This window comes from Ovis aries, chromosome 13, assembly GCF_016772045.2.
Source record: "Ovis aries strain OAR_USU_Benz2616 breed Rambouillet chromosome 13, ARS-UI_Ramb_v3.0, whole genome shotgun sequence".
In the NCBI taxonomy this organism is placed as follows: Eukaryota; Metazoa; Chordata; class Mammalia; order Artiodactyla; family Bovidae; genus Ovis; species Ovis aries.
In genome coordinates, this window is record NC_056066.1 from 73,015,881 (window position 1) to 73,036,189 (window position 20,309).

The 20,309-nt window shown below is 46.7% G+C and overlaps 1 long non-coding RNA gene and 1 pseudogene across 1 annotated transcript in view; both read right to left on the minus strand.

Moving 5' to 3' along the window:
* Positions 1–3,027: 3,027 nt before the first annotated feature.
* Positions 3,028–20,309, minus strand: part of LOC121816229 (uncharacterized) — a 53,237-nt gene continuing 35,955 nt past the window's right edge. Inside the window, exon 3 of the long non-coding RNA XR_006055717.2 lies at positions 3,028–19,721. This is a non-coding gene — a long non-coding RNA (uncharacterized LOC121816229). The remainder of the gene's footprint in view (positions 19,722–20,309) is intronic.
* LOC114117679 (U2 spliceosomal RNA) lies at positions 19,249–19,366 on the minus strand (annotated as a pseudogene).

Sequence of the window (20,309 nt, forward strand, 5' to 3'; positions counted from 1 at the left end):
CAACGCAGATCTATCTCACAAACAATGCTAAATAAGTCGCAGAAAACCACACACACACACACACACACACACACACACGATGATGCAAATCGAGAATGTATAATGAAAGCAACACCCAAACTATGCATATTTAGACAAACATGCATCAGTAGGGAAAAAACAAGGGGAAATGTTTGAGAAGAATGGTTATCTCAGGGGAATGGGGAAAGGAGAGGAGGAGGGGAGGAGCATACAGGTACTTTCAGGTTATTGGCGATGGTCCAGTACTTGGGTGGGATGGTGGTTCTGTTTCATTTCATTATAGAAGAAATACAGTAACAATACATAAGGGAGAAAGAGCGGGGTAGGAGAGTGGAGGACAAGGGGCCTGACCGAGGCAAGGACCAGATAACACGGGACCTGTTGGATTTGATGAGGGTTTGGTCTTTTTCCCCCCCAAGAGCACTGGAAAATCAATGGAGGGTTTTAAGTGGAGGCAAGATAGGATGAAACTTTTATTTGGAAGAAACATTCTCCAGCAGCTCCTCAAAGTGTGGTCCTGAAATCATTAGCATTGTTATCACCTAGGAGTCGGATCTGAACCGCAGACTCTCAGACCCCATTGTAGCCCTCCGGAACTGGAATTTGTACTTGAATTTCATCCCCCATGTGGTTCCTATGCAGCTGGAGGGGAAGGCACTGCAGAGGGGCCAGAGGAGGAAGGAGGTGGCTGCAGTTATCTGAGTAGAGATGGCTGTGACCATGGGGAAAGTCAGATTCAAGTCACATTTAGGGGGTAGAATCAACGAGGCTTGGGTTGAATTGTATGTGACAGTGAGGGCGAGAGTGAGTCAGAAATGACCCTTTTTGACTCACTATCACCGTGGAACCTCCCTGGCAGTCTAGTGGTTAAGACTCTGGGCTCCCAAAGCAGGGGGCACAGGTTATCTTACCTGATCCCACATGCCACACGGTGCAGCCAAAAGGTGTTTTTAAATAAATAAAACACATTTACTAGTGGAAAGAAAGAGTAAAACAACTATCTCAAATAAAAGTGAAATTTAAAAAAAAAAAGAAAAAAAAGATCCTTCTGATGCATTGTTGAAGCCAGAGTTTTCTGTAAGACCCTTTCCTGGCTTCTCATGTCACTCAGAGTACACAATAATGGCTCCCGTTTACTGAGCCATACTTGGAGTCAGGTACTCTGGGAAGCACTTCGTAAGCACCGTCCCATTTAGTGTCCACAGCAATTCTGTAAAGTAGGATCAGATCCCATTTTACAAATGAGAACAGGCTCAGAGAAAGGAAGAGCCTGCACACATGTCGTATGTGGGGGAGCTAGGATTTGAATTTGAATCTGATTCTAGAACCTTCACTCTGGACCTTATTACTGTCTCCCCATCCCCTGTATGACAATCCAGCCCCTCCCCAACGTCAGTCTCATCACTTCCCAGCACGTTCCCAAACAGTGGTCAATCTGGATGGCTTTCTGGCCAGCGGAAGCTGACCCAGTTCTTTGCTATTCCTCCCACTGTCCGATGGAATCTAATTTTCCTTCTTCTGTTCTGAGCTGGGCTGAGTGACTTGATAGAACATGATGGACGTGACATTCCTAGACTTTGAGCCTAGATCAGAAGAAGTCTTGAAGCTTCCACTGGGGCCTAGTGAACATTCTTTCTGGAAGCCCCGAGTTGCTATGTAGGAAATCCAACTGCCTTGAGACCACCACACTAAAGAATTCTGTATAATCACTTCAGTCCACCAGCCTTTTCATGGTCTCCACCAAGAAACCAAATACACTGGTGGAGCCACCCTTCAGACCAGAAGAGCTGCCAGCCGAATCTGTGACTTCAGTCGTGCTGTGTGGAACAGAAGAATTATCCCGCCGACCCCAGGCCTGGTGTCCTGCCCTACACAATGGTGGTTTATGATAACTGGCTGTTATTCTGAGCCTCTGAGTCTTGGGGTGGATTATTAGGCAGCCGTAGATAACAGAAATGCTGACCCACTCCAGCCCCCCGAGTCTCTGTCCTTAGTTTACTCCACCCTGACATCTGGAAAAGCCTTTTCCTGGGTCCTGGAAATTATCAAGATTATGCTTTCCATTCAGGTCAAATGCAAAGGAAAATTATCAGCCTATATGCTGCATTTATATCTCCTGTTTGCCCTTCCAGACGCATTTCCTGCCCTTATTGCTGCTCTGTGCCAGGCAGCCTGACCACCAGCAGGCTCTCTCGCCCTCTGACTTCTGGTTGGATTTGGTCGATAGGGGGCACCACTAGGAGATCAGAAGGTGGGAGGAGGGAGAAGTCAGGATGTTCATTCCCTCTTCTCTGCCCCTTGCACAGTCCCTGGGTCAGCTCTGTCTCTCTACCAGGGTCCAGGCTTCCAGCAGGTGGCCCTCTCCACACCATCCCCTCTCCAGGTTCCCTCCTGCCCCTAGGGCTACTGCACTGGCCTTTATTGATTTCCCGAAACTCTGCTTTCTGGGTTAGGGTCCCCTGCCTGCCCCTCCCCTTCGCCTTCCCCGACCCCAGCTGGGGCCCCAGAGCTTGAGATGAAAGAGTCAAACACAAGTAGTTTGGGAAGACATTCCGGGAAGCACGGGGAAGGGAAGGGCAGAAGTGAGACAGGATGTGAGAGAAGCTGAAACTTCCGGGCAATTTACCAGACAGGACACCTGGAGCTCAGCCCCTCGGGGACCTCAGAGATTACATAGATGTGTCTCAGAGGTAATTCAGTTGAGGAGCAAGGAAGCTGCTGGGTTTATCCACCCACTGCCTGCTGTCATTGTTGGGAGGGTTGCTCCAAGATGGTAAGTTCCTGGTGCTTTCAGCTTGCTCAGGACACTGGCTAAGCTTACCCCCACAGTTAGAAAACACCAGCAGGGGGGGAGTGCGGAGGGAGAGAGGGCCGCGCAAGAGAGGTGCTGACTCAGGTGTTAGCAGCAAATAGCTTCTGGCACGTGGAGGTGATGGTGAGGGCATACGGGCAGGGTACTGACAGCTATGCCTACCTACCTCTTTGTAAATAATTCCTTTTTACAAATTTTGTATTTTTTCAGCTTTACTGAGTTATAATTGACAAACTGGTAAGATACTTAAAGTTTATGATGCAATGATTTGATATACATATCCATCATGAAAGGATTTCTCCCCATTAAGTTAATAATGCATCCATCACTTCACATATTTACCTCTTTTTGTATGTGTGAGAACATTTAAGCTCTATTCTCTTAGCAAATGTCAGCTGTACAACCGAATTATCAACTAAAGTCACCATATTATACATTAGATCCTCCGACCTTATTCATCTTGTTGTTGTATAATCACTAAGTCATGTCTGACTCTTTGTGACGTCATGGACTGTAGCCCGTCAGGTTCCTTTGTCCATGGGATTTCCCAGGCACGAATACTGGAGCAGGTTGTCATTTCCTCTTCCAGGAATCTTCCCTACCCAGGGATCAAACACACGTCTCCGGCATTGTCAGGCGGATTCTCTTCCACTGAGCCATCAGGGAAGCCTCATTCATCTTATAACTGAATGGAAATAATTCCTCTATTAAACATTCTTCAATTACTCAATTTGAGTGTATCACCTGGTTCCTGCCAGAACCCTCAGTGATATAGGCTGGTGATGAATCTATCCACATTAGTACACAGTGGGCCAATGTCTATAGAGTTGGAGGAAGGATGGAGAGAGATAGTCTCTCCCAAATTCATTATCCACAAAATTCATCATTCATGTGTGAAGAAAAGCAAGATCTATTCTCAAACATGCAGGAACTGTAACTCTCACATACCCTTCCTTAAAAAAAAAATCTAGTTCAAGATTTAATTCCAGCCAACAACACCCCCCCCCCAAAAAAAGAAAATACAGAATTAATGAATAAGAATATCCCAATCTGAACCAATCCTGGTCAGGGGTATTATCTCCAGTTAAAGAATTAAGTTGTGACAAAGAACATTGGTAACTTAGAACTACAGCGCTAAATGTAACTGTCGAAGTTGTAAAGAGGAAAAGTAACATAATGAAAAAAATCTGATGTTCAAGGCCAGTGTCTTAGAGTTAAGGTAGCTACTGTAACACATAGAATGTTACAAATACCTGGTAAATAGACTAGAAGAGTTCTTTTTCATGTAACAGTTCTGGGTGGGCGGAAACTCTCCATTCAGTCCTTCTGGAACTCATGCTGAATCTACAACATGTGGGTCTCAAAGTCACCCGGGGTGTCATCTTTATTAAGGCGTATTGGGAATTTTGAGGGGCCAGGCTCAGAAGTGGCACACAATGCTTCAGTCCACGCTCAGTCCCCACCCCTGCAACTGGGTCCTGCGGTCACATTGAATTGCAGGGGAGACTGGGAAACGTGGTCCAGTTTGGGAAGGAATGGAGAGCCAGGATGTGGGTGAGCCTCTAGCAGTCTCCGCTGGGTTGGGAATGCATCTTCCTGGAGGGAGCACCTTTGCTCCCTTTCCCGTAAGACTTGTCATCATCTTCCACGTATTGAAGAGTCATATTACCTTGTCTAACCTCACCAGCCAGCTGGACAGTCTTCAAAGGCAGGACAGTTCTAGTTTCTCCAAAGTCTCCAGCCCTGACGCAGGGCTTGCTGGAGAGTAGGAACTTGTTATATGTTGGTGCAAAGATGGAAGGGAAGGTTCAGGTCATTATTCACAAGCTCCTGAGATATGCAAAGCCCTCTGCTGAGCGAGACCTTGTGTCTAGTCCTGTGAAGGGCTCAAGCTGCCTTGGGTTAAGGGAGGGCAAGTTAAAGCACAAGGGAAAGGATTTCAACCCACAGGCAAATTAATCCCTCCCCACCCCACTCTCTCATAAAAATACGTGTCACAGTAATAGCTCCCGTTTAATGAGTACCTATTATGTGCTGGTCATTGCGGGAAGCCATGTGGCTTGATCTCATCAAATCCTTCCAGTGGCCCGATGAGGTAAGTGATTAGTTCCATTTTCTGGGGCAGAAACCAAGGCTCCAAGCGGTGAGAGATGAAGCTGGAGTTTGAGCGTGAACATGCTAGGCCTCAGCCTGTGCTCTTGCCCTCTGTCAGCACCCCGAAGAAAGCGGGGCAGGCTGGGTGACAACCAGGTCTGGAAGAGCCCTAGGTGGGCAGGTGGGAGCCCAGGATTGGCATCCCAGCCCTGCATTGGGCTCTGTCTGTGTGACTGAGAGTGGGTCACCTCATTCAATCAGCACATAGCTCCCTGGCTGGCTCTGTGCCGGACACAGGAAGTAGAGAGATTAAAAAAAAAAAAACAAAACCATTCTTGAGTTGGTTTGCTCACAGTGTAGCAGGAGAGCCGGGGCTATTGGTTTGACACAGCATGATAAAGGTCATCTAGTATTTCTTCCTCTTCGGCTCTGTTGTCTTCCTCTGAGAAACTTCAAGCAAGGGATCCAGACCTCAGGGGTTACAAACTCAAAGGCTGACAGAGCCAGCATGGAATGCAGACGGTCTGGAGTTTCGGGTCGAGGGCTTCCAGCTTTGTGACCTATGACTTGGGCAAATCCTCTCTGAGCCTCAGAGTCCTTGTCTGCTGACTGGAGACAATACATATATACACCCCAAGCTCTTAGAGTACCATGTATGTTGTTGTTGTGGTGGTGCAGTCGCTCAGTCGTGTCCAACGCTTTGCAACCCCATGGACTGCAGCACACCAGGCTTCCCTGTTCTTCACCATTTCCCAGAGCTTGCTCAAACTCATGTTCATTGAGTCGGTGATGCCATCCAACCATCTGTGTGTGTGTGTGTGTGTGTGGCCAATACTCAGGCCACCCAATGTGAAGAACCTTTCCACTGGAGAGTCTTTTTATTGGAAAAGACCCTGATGCTGGGAAAGATTGAAGGCAAAAGGAGAAGGGGATGGCAGAGGATGAGATAGTTAGATGGTATTACTGACTCAATGGACATGAATTTAAGCAAACTCTGGGAGATAGTGGAGAACAGATGAGTCTGGCATGCTACAGTCCGTGAGGTTGCAAAGAGTCAGACACAACTACTGAACAACAACAACATATATGTATTAATATATACCTAGCTCATAGGGTTTATAGATAATATAGGATTGTGCTGTGCTTAGTTGCTCAGTCATGTCCAGGTCTTTGCAACCCCATGAACTATAGCCTGCCAGGCTCCTCTGTCCATGGAATTCTCCAGACAAGAATACTGGAGTGGGTAGCCATCCCCTTCTCCAGGGGATCTTCCCAACCCAGGGATTGAACTCAGGTCTCCCACACTGCAGGCAGATTCTTTACTGCCTGAGCCACCAAGGAAGCCCAAAACTGCCATTTTAATGTTCAAAATATGCTCAAATAGCTCCTGATTTTAAAGACGCTGTATGAGCTAAAGAAACATCTGGAGGCCAGATTTTGTCCCTGGCCCTGTGGATTCTATAACAGCTAAGTTCTATGCTGATTCTCATCTTCTAGGATCTCTGAATAGGAAAGAGGACGACAAGGAAGGGGTTGCTCCCAACTCAAGTTTACAGGATTAGGATCAGAGGTACCCAACAGAAAATCCTAAAATTATAGTGGCTAAAATAAGAAAGAAGTCTATTTCTTTGTCATGTGAAAGAAGTCCAAAGGTGGGCAATGCAGGCTGGTATGGCAACTCCATGAAGAGGGTTTCTAGCAAGTGGCCTCTTTCCTCATTGCCCAGTATGGCTGCTGGAGCACTGGCCATCACATCTGCAGCCCAAAGAGCAGAGTGGCAGAAGACCATTTCTCTTATAAAGATAGTTCCTGACTTGCTCACAACACTACTATTTATATAGTCACATGGCCATATCTAATTGCAAAAGACCCTGGAAAATACCTTGGAGCTAGGAACAAGATAGCTATCTAAAAAAGAGATTGTTACTGAAGAAGAAGATAGTAGATATTAGAAGGCAAATAACCTAGTGTGTGAGAAGAACATGTGACTAGCTGGAGAGGATATTACTAGGCAGTCAGCCTTTGCCGCCCACGTGATCTCTTCTGCCTCATGTCTCTGAGCCTCTTTCTGACTCCAAGAAGAAAATTAGAGAACGAGACAGAGAGAGGCCAACTGACCAGCATGACAGCAACAGCTCACCAAGGACCTGCTTCGTTCCCGGCCACTGCTGAGCCTTGCAAGAGCATCTCCTCAGGTCATTCTCTCTCCTGAGAGGCAGCCTTCTGCTCCAGAGGGGAGGGGTCACGTCCTGCCTCTGCCAGCTGTGCTAGGAGAGATCCAGTCGTCCCACAGACAGTTACTAACCAGCCTTTCCAGTTTGACTGCTCTGCATCTTAGCCTTTGGAGATTCCTGGTTCCTCCAACCCCTGAGCCTTCCTGAGGATCTTAAATTGTCCTGTGTCCTGATGAAAGTGAAAGTGTTAGTCACTCAGTCATGTCTGACGCTTTGTGACCCTCCTGCACTGTAGCCCACCTAGGCTCCTCTGTCCATGGAATTCTCCAGGCAAGAATATTGGAGTTGGTAGCCATTCCTTTCTCCAGGGGATCTTCCTGAGCCAGGGATCAAACCCAGGTCTCCCGCATTGCAGGCAGACTCTTTACTGTCTGAGCCCCCTGGCTCCCCCTAAATTGTCAGGTTTTAACCTCTCGGGTTTCTTAAAAAGGTCCCCACTCACCATCTGCTTTCCAGTTTCCAGAATGTGGTTGACTCTCCAGATCTGCTGTCACGGCCTCACATGGTCTCTTTGTCCCAGTGGATAAGTGTGTATTTTTTTTTTTTAGTGCCTTTATGTTATTATACTGGAACTCCAGAGAACAGTGAAGGTAAATACGTGTGCCATGTTTAACTGGCAACCTCCAGCCTGCATCCTTGACTCGGGCAGGCCTCCACAATCAGAAGGATTCCACTGCATTCCCATCCCACCCCTCTTCCTCCTCACCAGCTCCAGGAGCCTGTTGGACCTGCAGCACATGGGGCTGTCTTTCTCCCCCTGAGCCTGGCTGTGCTTATCTCCTGCTTCTATAGCCCCAGATCTGCTTCTCAAGGTCAGAGGCCTTGCCTCTTTCTTCTTTGGCCTCAGACAGGTCTGGGCAAGCCCATGGCAGGTAGCTCTGAGTCTCTGGTGTGGCTCATTCCTGAGAGGTCAGGTGTGGGCCTTCAAGAGTTAAAATTCAAAGCTGGGGATGCAAGCTAGCCATTTCTAAATTGGAACAGCAGAGAATATCTCTCCCTAAGGGTATATCCCTACTGTGATTACAATGGAATCCAAAGTCAAAAACCTGATAGAGTGCACTCTTCCTTGTAAATCCCTTAGGAAGGTGCTATCCTAAAGGAGATCAGTCCTGAATATTCATTGGAAGGACAGATGCTGAAGGTGAAACTCCAATACTTTGGCCACCTGATGCAAAGAACTGACCCATTGGGAAACACCATGATTCTGAGAAAGATTGAAGGCCGGAGGAGAAGGGGATGAGAAGATGAGATGGTTGGATGGCATCACCAACGCTATGGACATGAGTTTGAGTAGGCTCTGGGAGTTGGTGATGGGCAGGAAAGCCTGGAGTGCTGCAGTCCATGGGGTCGCAAAGCGTCAGACATGACTGAGCAACTAAACTGAACTGACGGTACACGCTGTTGCTGGGTGCAGATGGCCTGGCTGGCACCTCCTCTAGGGTTTCCTCCCGTGTCTTGGTTAAGCGCCCACAGCAGATCCCAGTTTGGGTTCAGAAGCCATGTTGTATGAATGTCTCCAAACCCCTGAATTCCCTCTGTGGGCCGTGATGCTCATGATATTCATAGAATAACAGGCACATGGTCCTCCAGAACTAAGTGAGCATCCATCCCTACTGCTGGGCCTGAGGAGTGTTCTGGGATGCAGGAGTTGGCTGCTGAACCCAGGGCAGTACCAGGGCAACCCGGACACTGATCACCTCGCGAGAACACCTGTGGCGGCAGGCTTGCTCCTCAGACGCCGTCCAGGGTGTGTACTTGTTGTATAAAATAGTTATTTCCCGTCTCCCACCCACCCCACCCCACTTTGCCCAGCAAGGCAGATGGTGGAGTGGTTCAGAGAGTGGGCTCTTGAACTGGGATGCCTGGGTCCAAACCCGAGCACCAACACCAGCTGTGAAACAAGTCATTTCACCTCTTTCTGGTTTGGTTTCTTCATCCATAAAATGGGGAGACAAAGCACAAATTCTACCCCGTAGGGTTACTATAAGGATTAATGCATGTAAAGCACTTCAAATGTCTTCTGCATCCCTTGCCTAAAATCCCTTACCTAAAATACCAATATCTCAAGGTCCTTGTGCATTTTGGGATTTGAGGAGTCTCGGAGTTTTAGAAAGCATATGTTGTATGTTATATTAAGAAACTAGTGGGAGGGATAAGTTAGGAGTTTGGGATTAACATATACACTTGTTGTTTTAGTCACTAAGTCATGTCTGACTCTTTCACGACCCCACAGACTGTAGCCCACCAGGCTTCTCTGTCCATGGGATTTCCCAGGCAAGAATACTGGAGTGGGTCGCTGTTTTCTTCTCCAGCGGATCTTCCCCACCCAAGGATTGAACCTGAGTCTCCTGCATTGGCAGGTGGATTCTTTTCCACCAAGCCACCTGGGAAGCCCAACATATGCATACGACTATATAAAAAATAGGTAACCAACAAGGACCTACTGTATTGCACAGGGAACTGTATTCAGTGTTTTGTAGTAACATATATGGGGAAAGAATCTGAAAAAGAATGGATATATGTATACAAATAATTGAACCACTTTGCTGTACACCTGCAACTAATATATTGTAAATTAACTATACCTCAAAAAAAAAATTTAAGATACTAGTGGGGACCTGGGTGAGCATGCCACAAACACATTAATATCTCTGCAGAGTAATGTATCAATATTCATACAACTGTTCAGGTTGGGTTTTTACCATCAGAGGAGTTTTGGTGCTAACCTTAAATTATTTTGCTCACAACTCTTTTGGCTCCCAGACTGTGGGTGGGGGATTGTAGGCCTCTGTAAGGGTTTTTGTTCTTAGTCTTTAATGAACGTCCGGTGTCACGGCCATGTAATCACTTCTTGACGACAACTCAGAGCTTTCACGCTCACGGCTCTTCCGGGTTCACGGAGTTTTCGGCACCAACAGCTCTGAACAACCTTCAGAGGCAGAGTGGGCTCTCTTCTCTCCTCTCTCTACCAGGCCCTCAGCTTAATGGTCTCCCTTTGTGCCCTTCGATATGCTGGTGGGGTGTGGACACAAATTCAAGTCTTCAAGAGCCTTCTCCAGGGAGCCAGCTGGCCCTCAACAGGAGGGGGGTGGATAAGCCATGAGAAAATGTTGTTTCTGGCAAAGCTGCCGTGGGTTTCAGGCAGGAGTCTGGTCTGAGCAGGAGAGATCATGGCGCCAGAGAAGGATTTATGGCTTCTCCACAGCCCCTGGGCGTCCACAAACATCTCTAGGGCGCATGCAGCCACACTTGCAAGAAAGCATGGGAAGGGATACTGAGAAGTTTCCTCAGGTGAGCCTCCAGAAAACATGTGTGTGACAGGTGCTCAAGGCATTAGGGGGGCTTCCCAGGTGGTAAAGAATCCACCTGCCAATGCAGGAGACATGGGTTCAGTCCCTGGGTCGGGAAGATCTCCTGGAGAAGAAAATGGCAACCTACTCCTGTATTCTCGCCTGGGAAGTCCCATGAACAGAGGAGCCTGGCGGGCTACAGTCCATGGGGTCACAAAGGGTCAGACACAGCTTAGCGACTAAACAGCAACAACAAGGTATTAGGGAGTTAGAATGACAGTTGCAGGGGGCAAAGCCCCCACCCCAGCACGACCCCTGAGAGAGGCCTCATCTGGACAGCTCTGTCCACACCTCACAGAGCTCCCTCCCCCACTGCCTGCTTGCTCAGACATTCCTGGCACAGCTTTCTCAATATGGGATTTTATTTTGCAAATTCACTTCTTTGGGGATTTGTCTGGGAGGGAAAATTTGTTCCAGCGTTCCTGTGTCTTGTCAGTGGAGCTTAAGCAATCAAAGACATGAGCTCCTCAGTCCACCTGTCCAACACTTCTAAGTCTTATGCCAACTGGAGTCACAGAGGAGCCAGGGTTTCCCCTCCTGTTTTAATCCCCTCCACCATCTGGGGTGCCCCCTTTCCCTCTCGGCCACTTAACTCCCCCTCCACCCCAAAAGGACCCAAAGCTTGGAAAAGTCCCTCTTTTCTCACTTCCTAAGAATCCCCCCACACCCCCAGGAAGAAGCCTGGAGTAGGAGTTAGGAGAATTCAGCCCAAGTTTCAGCTCTGCCCTTCACACACACTGTGACCTGGACCCTTGTCCCCTCCATGCCTCAATATCCCCATATACTGGAGGGAGAGATTAAATTTGAGCAGAAGCTGTAAAATCAAATAGCTAGAGAAACCAGGCAGATGGAGGTTAGAAGGATCAGGTGAGCTTAGAAAACGCCAGCCCAGCTGAAGGGGACAACAGCTACCAAAGTCCAGCTCCTCACTGCCGTGTAGAAGAGTAAGGCCTGTGTTGTGAGATTTCTGATTCTTCAAGAGAAGATGTATTAGTCAGGATAGGATGCTGTAACAAACAATCCCAAAGCACATTGCCTTAATATGGTAAAGTTGTTATTTCCTGTTCCCACCACAGTCCAATGTGGGCCAGCGGGGGGCTCCCCACAGCCATGCAGGGGCCCCATGCCTTTCATCTGGTGGTTCTGCCATCTCCTTAGGCCTAGGGGCCTCCCCTGGATCTTCCCCACCTGCCCCAGAGACCCAGAAAAGAGTCTGGAGGGTGCGGAGGGAGGAGTGGGCAGGAACTAGGACATATTGTTAATACTCTGCCCACATTCCACGGGCTACAATGTAGTCACATGGTCCACATAACCAAGAGCGGGGCTGGGAAATTGAGTCTTGTTCTGTTCAGGGGAAAATAGGGTGTAGGTTTGGTGAAAGGCAGACTTTTGGTGAGAGTCTCTGCCACAAGGTGAAAATCTGGATTATATGTGAAATTTTCTAATTCTTAAATATTGGCAAGTCATTAAATTTTTACAAAAGGTATTATGTGGATTAAACAAAGCCTTCTTATGAACGGTACAGCCCTCATGCTATGTCTGTGACCACTAGGTTAGAGGGTCTCATCTTGCCCAAATGATCCTACATGGATGGGCCATGGATTGGTGAGGCAGCTGCTTTCAATTACTCACTTACACGTTCACACAGTCATTCAACAAACATTTATTCAACCCCTACTCCATGCCAGACCTTGTGATAGGCAGTGAGGACACAAGAAGAACAAAAAACCCCTTTCCTTCCTTAGAAGAGTTCACAGTTGTTTTTACCCCTGGGTAGAAAATAGTGTTCGGTTTTTTTAATGAAATTTTAGACCTATTTGACATAGTGCTACATTTTAGCAGAGGAGCATCCCTTAATAGGAAAAAATGACTTCCTAGGGGGAATTCTGGGTTAAGGACTAATAGGGAGAGCAGTAGATAGTGTCAGGAGCCCTGATTGGAAAGCTTGTCCCTTCCAAGCTTTACCATGCAGCATGAGGGTGGGCTCAGGCTAGTGGGCTGTCCTAGCTGAGCCTCAGTCTCCACCTCCGTGAAATGGGTATGATAGTACCTATCTTACAGGGCATCTGGGAAACAAGAGGAGGAGGCAGCAAAGCTGAGCTTGGTGCTTGGCACACGGCAGATACATTACCCCTTGTTTCCCAGTGGCCATGGTGGTGAGCCAGGGGTGATTAGTTTGGGACAACAGTGTCCCAGCATCTCATTTAATTCCCAGTCAGCATTTACTGGGTGTGACCCTGGGCCAGGTCCTATACCGGGTGCTGGGGACACAAGGTGAGAAAGAGCTGGCCCACTGAGAGGAACTCGTAATCTAGAGGCAGCTGCCCTCTGACCTCGGTGGGTGTGAGGCTCACCCATCACAGCTGTGTGCCCTTCACCACCTCAAAGCAAAAGGCAGATGGGAGGGCAGGATGCTTGGTCGAGAGTTACTTTGCCAATAAGCATGTTGGTCATCTTCATTGACATCAGCAAAGAACCATTAGCAGAAGGCTTGGAAGGACCCCAGGGGACTGGGGTGGGGATGGGGGCTTGAGGTGGACTCAGGCTGGAGAGACAAAGGGTTTCCTTAGGTACCAGTTCACAAAGAGAGCCCTGCACAGATTTCAAAAACAAACTTGCAGTTACCAAAGAGGAAACGTGTGGGGAGAGGGATAAATCAGGAGCTGGGGACTGACACATAGGCATTACTATATGTAAAACAGATAACTACTCATAACCTACTGCAGAGCACAGGGAACTCTACTCAAAACTCTGTAATAACCTATATGGGAAAAGAATCTGAAAAAGAATGGACATGTAAATAACTGAATCGCTTAGCTGTATACCTGAAACTAACACAACATTGTAAATCAACTCTACTCCAATACAAAATAAAAATTAAAACAAACTAGCGAACAAACAAAAACCAAAGAGAGCTTTGTGACTTGATGCTGTCCCCAGGGCCAGAGAGCTTCCTCTAATCTAAGGCTGTCTACAGTCCTCCAGCCAGCGCTGCGGTGGGAGGGGCAGTCATAAGACTCAGCTGAGAACATGGAAGGAAGAAGCAGAGAGATGGTTCCAGTTTGTCCAACGCTAACCCAGCTGCTAAGGAGTGGCCCAGAGATTCAAATCTAGGTTTGCACTCTTTTTCTACACTTCACAACAGTGCCCGGGAGAGAGATTTCTGCCGTAGGGCTCAGATGACCTTCTCTGGGGGTTCCTGATCAGCTGCCCCAGGATGGAGGGAGGGAAGCCAGCCAGCGAGGGCTCTGAAGGGGTCTGGCAAGAGATAAATTTCTCTGTCTGAGGCCGGCAGGCTGTCTGGAAAGCTGGAGTTCCTCCCTCCTCTCCTTGTTGATTGCCAGCTCTGACTGTTACGGTGACCTTGGCAGGTCACTTCGGCCTTCCAAATCTATGGTTCTGCTATGCACCAGGCTCTGCTCAAAGTACACTGAGGGTGCAGGGTGAGCTAGACAGACAGATGTAGACTCCAGCTTCACAGGGCAGCTAACCTATTCTGGAGGCCTCATGGACCAAGCGATGCTTGAACACAGATGGACAAGATAAGAAGCTGTAAGCCACATTCAACAGGAGTGGGCAGGGCAGAGGCTCCATTCTGGGAAGAGGCAGAAATGAATTTACTAGGCTTACCTTGAAGCTCCGAAGCGTAAGCTCTAGAGCCCCTCACTTGCCAGATGCCTTCCAGTGACCTGGGAGGAGCTCAAGCAGGACACATTCAGGGTCACATGCTGATGCAGAGTTTGCCAAAGTAAGCTAGTTTAACTGCAGCTGATGAGGAATGTTGCCTCTTTACTCTTTGACGTCCCCCTCAGTCATACTTCCCCCCATTTTGGTGTCACTGGCATGGTGGTGGCATTTTTGGGGATCTAGCTAAGGGGAAGCTGTCATGGAATGCTACATCAATGAAAAATTAAACTCAAAATATATCATTGCTAAGAGGACATTAGCAACAAACTGCTTAATAGGCAGCATCTTAGTCAAAGGGTTTTTAAGATGCATGATCAAGCAAACATGAAAAGTCCTGAAATCTTACAGCTCCCCAATGAAAGAAACTTAATACATGTTTTTCTAAATTTGACAATAGTCCTGAAGATTTATGACCTCATTCATAATGAGTTGTGAAGCTGGGAAGAAACTTTTCTAAACTATCAACAATTAAAAAAAATCTTTTGGTTAACTGTGCTAGAGAAAAGACTAAATGCTCTTATTTTCTCTAAAGAAAATGACACTACAAAATCAATGTCATATGAAGAAGTGATCCTAAAAGCATACAGCCAAAACTTAGGAATTAAAAAGAATTGTATGGATGTGTATCAGGCAATAAATATAAATATTCTTTTTCTAGATACTGTCGAGGATCTATCAGCTTGTTTAAAAATATTCATCTATTTGGTTGCACTTGGTCTTAGTTGCAGCACACAGGAACTCTTAGTTGTAGCGTACAAACTCTTTGGGGCATGTGGCATCTAGTTCCCTGCCTGGGGATCAAACCTGGGCTGTTTGCATTGGGAGCAGAGTTTTAGCCACTCGACCACCAGGGAAGTCCCTGTTTATCATCTTCTAAAAAGTTGTTGTGATTCTGTTTCTTGTTCTAAATATTCACATTCTTATCTGATGTTGTCTTCTTTTTTCTTAAAGAAGGTCTTCCAGCTTTATTAAGTTTCAGGTCCACAAAACTTGGCTATCCTCCTATGGAGAGGGTAAGGCATGTGCAAAGGCCCAGTGGCAGTGGGGGTGGGAGCCGGGCTGTGATGGAGAAATAGAATCACAAAGAAGACGGAAAGGGGGAGGGGAGCGTACTGCCTATAACTCCGACTTGACTTCTTACTGCCTGTGTGGCCAAAGACGGGAGGGAGCCTTTGGACCCTGATCCAAAGAGACCAAGGCCAAAGAAAGGACCTCATAAGTCATTTCCTCCACCTCCTACCAGTGTAGGGATCCTCTTCTTGACAGCTGCCTACTGAACCTTAGCTCTGCACACTTCCTGAGTTGGGGAGCTCACTTCCTCCCCCAAATCTGATACTACCACAGATCAAAACTCTGGTTGTTAAACTTCCTTCAAGTTGACCCCTGGTTGTGCTTCCTTCTTGGGTTGTCTTCTTCCCTAGTGTCCCCAGAAATAACCGGTTGCTTCTTCTCATCTCATTATAGCCCTGCAGACTCACGAGACCAGTGCTCAAGTTTGTTCCTGCCCAGGATTACCTGGCTTCCTTCCGAGATTCTTCCTATGACTTGACTTCTAGAGATTTTCCCACCCATTGTCAAAGAATTCTAACCACACATACATATGTGATGATGACGATAATAGCTGACACACCTTGAATGCTTACTGTGTACTAGCCTCTGTACACAGCTGGGTGTTGTTTGTGCTTAATCTTTATGACAATCCTGGGAAATAGGCACAGCTGTGAAGCCCATTCTACAAATGAGGAAACTGAGGCTCAAAGTAATTAACCTTTCCAGGTTATATAACATATAAGTGGTATAATCTCCAACCTTAGAGCTCATGCTTTTAATCACCACAAGAAGTAGCTGGAAGTAGGGAATTCCAATTTGTGTAACATGAGAATAATATTGATTGGGCTTTCCTTGTGGCTCAGCTCGTAAATAATCTGCCTACAATGTGGGAGACCTGGGTTTGATCCCTGGGTTGAGAAGATTCCCCTGGAGAAGGTAAAGGCTACCCACTCCAGTATTCTGGCCTGGAGAATTCCATGAACTGTACAGTCCATGGGGTAGCAAACAGTCAGACATGACTGAGCGACTTTCACTTCACATAATCAATGTAGGTCATTTCATCAGGAAGCTATGACAGTTTACAGCTGTACAAGTGTCAAATAACTACACTGTAAAACACACAATCCAAAGCTTGACAGAATTGAAGGGAGAATTAGAATCTATAATAGTTGAAGATTTAAAAAATATTTCTTTAAATTATAATTATGGTAGAAGACGCATAAGAAATGTACCATATTAACCATTTAAAGTGTATAATTTTGTAGTATTATGTATACTTACATTTTTTTCTAAATGATCTCCGAAGTTTTCACACTGAAGAGCAGAAATTCAATTCATTAAGCAACCTTCCATTTCCCCTCCCTCAGCCCCTGGCCATCCTCCTTCTACTTTCTCTCTCTCTCTCTCTTTTTTTAACATACATATGGCATACATTTTATTTTATTGAAGTATATAGTCAGTTTACAATGTTGTATTAATTACTGCTGTGCAGCAAAGTGATCCAGTTATACACACACACATCTTTTTCCATATGCTTTTCCATTACGGTTTATCCCAGGGTATTGAATACTGTTCCCTGAGCTGTGCTGTAGGACCTTGTTGTTTACTCACCCTATATGTAATAGTTTGCAATTGCTAATGCCCTCCCTTCTGCTACGAATCTGGCTAGTCTAGGGAACTCATACAGGTAGAATCATATAGTTCTTTCTTTTTGTTTTGTTTCACTTAGCATAATGTTTTCAAGTTTCATCATGTTATAGCACATGTCAGAATCTCCTCTTTTTTAAGGCTAAATAATATACCACTGTATGTAGATATGCATTTTGTGTATTCAAAATGTCAGTAGTTGGAGATTTTAATACCTTTTTCTCAGTCATTGATGGGTCAGCAAGTGACGAACCAAACCAGTAGAAACATAATGTGGGGCTTCCATGGTGCTCAGTGGTAAAGAATCTGCCTGCCAATGCAGGAGGCTCCGGCTCAACCCCTGGTCCAGGAAGAGCCCAGGTGCCTCGGACCACCTAAGCCTGTGCACCACGACTTCGTCTGTGTTCTAGAGCCCGAAACCACAACTACTAAGGCCCTCAAGCCACCACTGACGCCCACGCACCTAGAGCCTGTGCTGCAAACAAGAAAAGCTACCACAATGAGAAGCCACACACCACCGCTGCAACTGGAGAAGAACCTGCTCAGCAACAGAGACCAGCTCAGCCAAAAACAAGATAAACAGACACATGTGAAAAATAAGGGGGATACATGGCATCTGGGAAAATGGTATTGATGAACCCACCTGCAGGGCAGCAGTAGAGACGCAGACACAGAGAACAGACTGTGGACACGACGGGGGAAGGAGAGGCTGGGGCAAGTTGAAAGGGTAGCACCGAAACAGATACCTCACCGTATGAAAAACAGACAGCAGGTGCCAATCAGCGGTCTGGCGCGTGGAGCGCAGCCCAGTGCTCTGTGACAACCTAGAGGGCTGGGGTGGGGTGGGAGGGGGCAGGGAGGCTCCGGAGGGAGGGGACATAGGCATACCTGCGGCTGATTCATGCTGGTGGATGGCAGAAACCAACACAGCATTGCAAAGCAACTATCCTCCGATTAGAAATAAACAAGTTAAGTTAAGAAAACACAATGGGGACTTCCCCAGTGGTCCAGTGGCTAAGACTCTACACTCCCAATGCAGGGGACCTGGGCTCAATCCCTGGTCAAGGAACTAGATCCTGCATGCCACAACTAAGACCCAGCACAGCCAGATAAACACATAATAAATACTTAAAAACATAACGATCTAGATAATACCAGCAACTACCTTGAGCTAACTGATACTTACGGTTCATTATAACTGATGACTTCTCTTCAAGTGTGTGGGGGTACTTTCACCAGAGTAGACGTATGCTCTGCCTTAAGCCAGTCTCACTATATTTCAAAATAGTGAAATCTCACAGAGTGTTCTCTGATCACAGTGAGGTGGAATTGTATATTAATAATGACATATCTAAAACCCACATATTTAGAAATTACACATTTTTAAATGACTCTAGCATCCAAGAAGAAACAATGAAGAAAATTAAAAATATTTCCAACTAAGTGAAAATGAGCAAACAGTATATCATCACCTGTGGGATACATCAAAAGCAATGTCTAGGAGAATTTTTAGCTTTTAATGCTTATGTTGGAAAATATTAAAATTCTGATACTCTGGGCCTTTATGGAGAGTCTCTCAAATATCCTCTAATAAATCTCTCCTGTTCGAACTAGCTAGAGTGATTTCATTTCCAAGTAAGAATTTTGGTTGATCAAGGAATTAGTACCAGGAGTGGGGCCCATGATGATTAATTTTATGTGTCCACTTGGTTGGGCTCTGCTGTCCCATTGTTTGGTCAAGTATAGTTGTTGCTAAAGGTATTTTATCGATGTGATTACCATTTACAACCAATCGGCTTTAAATAAGGAATATTACCCTCCATAATGTAGATGGGCCTCCTCCAATGAGCAAAAAGTACGAAGTGCAAAAAATGAGTTTTCCCAGAGAAGGAAATCTGCTCCACGACTGTAACATAGACCTTTCTCTCCCTTTCTCTCTCGTGTGTGTGTGTTTGTGTGAGTGTGTGTGTGTGTCTTAGTGAGGTATCTAAGATGCCTAATTCTTCCTGATCACCAAGTCCTATTAGCATGATATCATCAATAAATTGGACCAGTGTGGTACTCATGTGACAGTGAGCTATCTCACAGAGCTGGAGGACTGACCTAATAGTAAAGAAAAGGTGAAGGTGAGTCACTCTCCCTGCCAATGAAATCAACCTCCTCTGGGGCAGGAGAAAGAGCCCTGGGTATGATTTTGCTGGTTCTGTAACACTGGTAAGTCACTTTCCTTCTCTGGATCTTAGTTTTCTCATCTGTAAACTGAGAGGAGTGGATAAGGCAACCTCCAAAGACCCTGTTTTTCCTTCTAATGCTGAACTTCTGCCAATGATCAGAGCTTCCTGTCTCGTCAGCTGTGGGATGCTGTCCAGTCTACTAATCGCACTCATCCTCAGGCTTGTTCCTTGAGAAATATATTAAACTGATAAGAACAAATACTACACTTGATCTTAGCCAAAAGGCCAAGAAGCAATTCCTTGAGAAATATAGTTAATAACCCACTGTCTCTCAGCATGGCTGTGCAACTGAAATGCAGCCCCAAGGCAATAAGCTCCGTGATTAAGGGCACTGGCTTTAGCCGTGATCCAAACTTAACTTTGAGTCCCAGACCCACCACCGCTTGGCCGAGTGAACACCTTGGGCAACATTCTCCTCTGTCAGCCCCAGTTTCCTTATCTGCTAGATGAAGGCAATAGTACCCACCTCAAAGGATTGCGTGAGGATGAAATGAGATCCTGGTTGTAAGTGCTTGTCATATCTTAGGTGTCTGATGAGTTTGGGCCTCTTCTCTGCCTGAATCCGCACCATTATCTTTTAGAGCTTCAGTTCCTTCATATATGAAATGGGAATAGTAAATCCTCATTACAATCATAGGAACTTCACACACGGCTTGAATCCACTCAATGTTCCCGCTAGACAAATACAAGGTTCATTTGTCTTTTCCACTAGGGACACAGGAATAAAAGGACTGTAGGGTAACAAATGCGTCTAGGTAAAGGACACACACTCGGCTTCCTTAAGCACGAAGAGGGCCAGGAATGGGCCAGAAGAGCAGAGGGCAGCACCTAGAACTGGTTATTTGGAGCCTCTGGCATCCTACTGCTCCCTGGGGCTCCCTCTGGGAGGAGAGGCGTCTAGTTGGCAGCAAAGCGACACTGTCAATGGGAAAGGCATCAGGGCTGCCCACCCCGCAGCCCACCCCAGGCCCAGCTGGCTCAGGAAGGCGAGGTCAGCCATCACCAGATATCTGACCCCACGGAGGCCCCGCCAGTCTCAGCTGGTCCGCGCTGCAGGCCTGGCCACATCTGGTGGCAATGATCTCAGAGCAACAATCTGTGGACACCAGACATGAGCAGCCTGGGGCAAAGTGGGGGCCAGCCTGCCAATGCAGTCCCTCCTCCCCTGACCCCACCCCTC